This window comes from Suncus etruscus, chromosome 20 (assembly GCF_024139225.1).
Source record: "Suncus etruscus isolate mSunEtr1 chromosome 20, mSunEtr1.pri.cur, whole genome shotgun sequence".
NCBI classification, from domain to species: domain Eukaryota; kingdom Metazoa; phylum Chordata; class Mammalia; order Eulipotyphla; family Soricidae; genus Suncus; species Suncus etruscus.
The window spans coordinates 19645608-19650592 of NC_064867.1; the positions used below are offsets into that span (position 1 = coordinate 19645608).

General features: G+C 34.4%; 1 non-coding gene across 1 annotated transcript; it reads right to left on the bottom strand.

Annotated features, from left to right (window-relative positions):
• Positions 1–3521: 3521 nt before the first annotated feature.
• Positions 3522–3654, bottom strand: LOC125998455 (small nucleolar RNA SNORA51). Its single transcript, XR_007492023.1, has one exon. It is a non-coding gene; the product is annotated as a small nucleolar RNA SNORA51 (small nucleolar RNA).
• Positions 3655–4985: the final 1331 nt, after the last annotated feature.

A 4985-nucleotide genomic window follows, 5' to 3' on the forward strand; every position in this document is an offset into this window, starting at 1 on the left:
ATGTATAAGATAGACAACAGTATTTAAACCACAAAACTGTCACAGATCAAGTATGTATGTCACTGATTGCTTGTAGTATTTAAATTGCAAGGAAAGTGCTAGTTTTAAAATATGATGGTAATAGACAATTATAGAAAACCTAGAATGTACAAACAGTATGGCTAATTAATAAGTTTTTATAATATCTTGCAATATCATAATTTTATTGGCATAATGCCTATATAAAGTAATATTCATACTTTTAAAAATCAATGGTAAAATATTGGCAATTGACTTGTTTGAATTACGCATTCATCTATGTGTGAGCATATGTGGTATCAGATATTGAACCCAAAGCCTTACACATACAAGACCTGCTTCTTGCTAGCCAAATCCCTGACTCCTGAATTTTTTTTTTCTTGAAAGGAGCCATGGCAGGCTCAGAGTGTATTCTTCTCTCATTCAGGAATTACTCCTACTAATGTTGGTTGGAGACAGATGCAGCACTGTGGATCAAATCAGGAACAGCAAAGTTCAAGACATGTGTTCTAATCTCTGTACTATCTCTATGGTCCCTTTTGAATTTAGTTTTGGTGTTTGACCACAACTGGATGTACTCAGAAGTTACTTCTGACTCTCTACTAAGTGTTCATTTTTGGTGAAGTTTGATGGAACATGTAGGATACCAGGGACTGAACTCCAGTTATGCTATGTGTCTGATCCCTGCATTTTGATTTAAAATGTGTAATCCACTTTGGTCAAAATAAAAATTATCATTAAAAAATAAAAACAAATAAACTGCTAGAAGTTTTTATAAAAAATGTGTCCAATCCAGCTGTCAAGTACATTTGCTTTTAATAGAACCCATAATATTGAAATAAAAGAAGTAACTCAGAGTAAAATAGAAATAAAAACATAGCTTTATCTTAATTTCCCTCTGAAACAGTCATTCTTCATTAGTCTTTTCATCTAATACTGCACACATCTTTTTACAATGTGTTTTTTAATCTGATCTATCTATCTATCTATCTATCTATCTATCTATCTATCTATCTATCTATCTATCTATACATACTTATATGAATTAAGTAGTTGAAGTAGCTGCCAAAACTCTACAATTTGGAACCAGGATGAAGTAATTCAAAGGCTACTTTTTCTATCTTCATCAAACTAAAACATGCTGAATAGTAAACTAGTAAATAAAAATACATTTTAAAGTTCATTAATATAATATCAACAAATATATCCACATACATTCAAACTAAAAATATATTTTGTATTTATTGGAGATAGAAGTGGCATTTCTAGGTTGTGCAAATATACTGATAAATTTACTTAAATGACAAGATTAGTCTAATTCAGCAGTTTACCTGTAAATCTTACTGCAGGGCTATATAAGTTTTTTTGTGGCTACTGTAAGAGATCCTCAAAATTTGGATGGTTCAACAATGGAAACATATTTGTAGGACCGTATTTTTTCTGGAGATTTTATGAAGAAATCCAGTCCTATTTTATCCATTTTCTAGAGGCTGTTGAAATTGCTTCACTTGTGTCTTCATCATTTCACCCTCTGCCTCCTTCACATCACCTTTGTTTTGGTATTGCCTTTTTTTCTTGCCCCCCCCCTTATATCTCACTGATTCAGAGTATATTTGATTAAACCATGGGTTCACCTGAGTAATGCAGGCTATTTTTAAGATTTTTTTTGGAGGGGTACACTCTGTGACCCTGAGGGGTTACTCCTGGCTATGTGGTCAGAAATTGCTTCTGGCTCGGGGGACCATATAGGGCACTGGGGAATGGAACCACGGTCTGACCTAGGCCAGCCACATACAAGGCAAACACCCTTCCACTGTGCCACTGTTCCGGTCCCTATTTTCAGGATTTTTAATCACTTCTGCAAATATCCCTTGTGCCCCTCTCCAACAACCACCCTATTTCCCCTTTTGTCTCTGAGTGTTCATGGCCCAAGTGATTACAATGTAGCTATCTTATTTTTTGAGGGGACATTAAGCAAGCTACATTTTTTCAGCTCACTGAATTGTCTTGACAGATAAAACTGAAGATGTTTCCAACAGAATAAATTAGGAGAAAAGTTTGAGCTTGCAGTCCTTTTGTTGCTTTCCCACAGAGAGACTTTAACCAGACCAGTGAACCATTCCAGCTGCCATGTGGGCTGAGAGCTATGTACTCATAGCTGTCTTCTCTGGAGAATTATCTACAAATGGAAGATGCCTTACTTTTAACCTGCAGCCACTGACAGGAAGAGATACCAAAGATCAACTCTGGTGATTCAATAACAATTATTAAAACATTTATATATATATATTACTTGAATTTAGAAATATATTTTATGTATAAACCCAAATCTACATCTAGCAAATGAAAATATTATTGTCCATATTTACTCAGTAATTGTTTTTTTTTTAATTTTACATATGTGTCATGCGGGTGCCGAATTGGTCCTTTTCAAAGCCTAGGACCTTTCCCCTAATTCTCACCCCACTGGATTGTTGATTCAATGTAAGAACTCAAGGTCTCAGGCTCTGTGGCCCCAGTTATTAACAGAGGCACAAGTGATGCTTGAAGGACTCCAGGGTTATGCCTGGTGAAGATCAGGAAGCCATGTAATATGGAGATCAATGAGGGGTCACCGCATGTAACATATTGTCTTAACAATTACACTCTCTTTACAGGCCAGATAGAAGTTTTAGGTACAAAGAACTGCAAATGGCTACAATAAATTATATAAATAAAGAATTAAGATCTGAGTCTTTTTTCTTCACTATTATTATTTGTTTTCAATTTGCTATGCAAACACAAGTCTAAATTAATTCAGAATGTGCAGATGCAACACAGAGTACCATTTTATTTATTTATTTATTTATACAGATTTTTTTCTCAGTTAATTAGCCATTATAATTTATAATATTGTTAATATTAATTCAAACACATGATGTTTTAACGCTACCTCTACTACTTGAATGTGTATGTTCCTCAATAAATGTCTCAATGACCCTTCTAATCTACCTCCCACCTCATCCCCTTGATAGGGTAAGTTCTTTTGGCCAACTCTCAAGATCTGTTGCCATTGGTCTTTTTTTGTTCCCCTACTGTTTTTTATATTCTCCATAAGTCCGAGATTATTTTGCATGTCCCTTTCCTTCCAACATCTGGTGATGCTCATGAGTTACTAGTAGCTTTGCACTCAGAGATTATTCTTAGTGGTGTTCTGAAATTAAATATAGGTTGACTGTGTAGAAAGCAACACTATATGCTAAACTATTTCCCAGACTTAAAATGGACTTTTTGTTTTGTTTTAGGGCCACAACCGGCAGTGCTCAGGGTTTACTCTTGATTCATAATCAGGAGTCATTCCTAGTGGTACTTGGGGATCATATGTGATGTCAAGCTTTGAACCCAGGTCAGCTATGTGTAAGACTATCATCCCAGCCATTATTTTTAAGATACTACAAATATATTATTGAAATGGGGAAAGGAACATGTTAATTTATGTAAATCTATGTTTTGTTTTGTTTTTTTTTTGTCCCCCCATTCACAATACAGATCAGGCAAATGCCCTGGTTTGAAGTGCATATGGGGAGTATTTACTGTACCTCCTCTTTCTATACAGTCAGTGTAAAGAACACAGTCTGTGATAAGCATTGGGAGGCCTTATCTTTTCTTTTTTATTATATTATATATATATGTGTGTGTATATATATACATATATATGTATATATACATATATATGTATATATATACATACATATATATATATATATATATATATATATATATATATATATATATATATATAAAATCCTTCACTAATGCAATGTTCCCATCACCAATATCCCAAGTGTCCTTTCTTCTCCACCCCACACCGGCCTGTACTCTAGGCAGGCTTTCTACTTCCCTCATTCAGTCACATTTTGTTATGATAGTTCTCAGTGTAATTATTTCTGTGACTGCACCCAACAATCTCTGTGGTGAGCTTCATGTCAGGAGCTGGACCCTCCAGTCTTCCTCTATTTTGTCTCTGAGAATCATTACACAAATGTTTTTCATTTTTCTCAAAACCCATAAATGAGTGAGACCATTCTGTGTTTATCTCTCTCCCTCTGACTTATTTTACTCAGCATAATAGATTCCATATACATCCATGTATAGGAAAATTTCATAACTTCATCTTTTCTGATGGCTGCATAATATTCCATTGTGTATATGTACCATAGTTTCTTTAACCATTCATCTATTGAGGGAGAGGAACTAAACAGATACTTTGATAAAAAAGAAATACAAATGGCTAAAAGGCACATAAAAATATGCTCCACATCATTAATCATCAGGGAGATGCAAATCAAAACAACTATGAGATACCATCTCACGCCACAGAGATTGGCACACATCACAAAGAATAAGAACAAGCAGTGCTGGCAGGGATGTGGAGAGAAAGGAATTCTTATTCACTGCTGGTGGGAAAGCTGTCTAGTCCAACATTTATGATATGGAGATTTCTCCAAAAGCTGGAAGTTGAGCTCCCATACGATCCAGGTATACCATTCTTAGGGATATATCCTAGGAACACAAAAATACAATACAAAAATCCCTTTCTCACACCTATATTCATTGCAGCACTGTTTACAATAGCCGGACTCTGAAAACAGCCTAGATACCCCTCAATAGATCTATGTTTTGTCTTTGCCCTCAGGGATTTCTTCAGTCACTGTTCAAGAGACCATATGTGGCTCTAGGGCTGAATCCAAGAAGTTGCATTTAATGGAAAATGCCTGTCTAATGTATTATATCTATGATCTCTGTTTTATGAAAGATTTAGAAAAATAAATGTTAATCAAATAAAATACAGCAAAATGTTCAAATAAAATACAGCACAGTAATTTTATATTTTAATTATAAAATAATTTTAATTATCTTGACATAAATATAGGTAAACTGATTACTTCATGGGTAAAGAGTTTAAGGATATAAATTTAATTTTTATC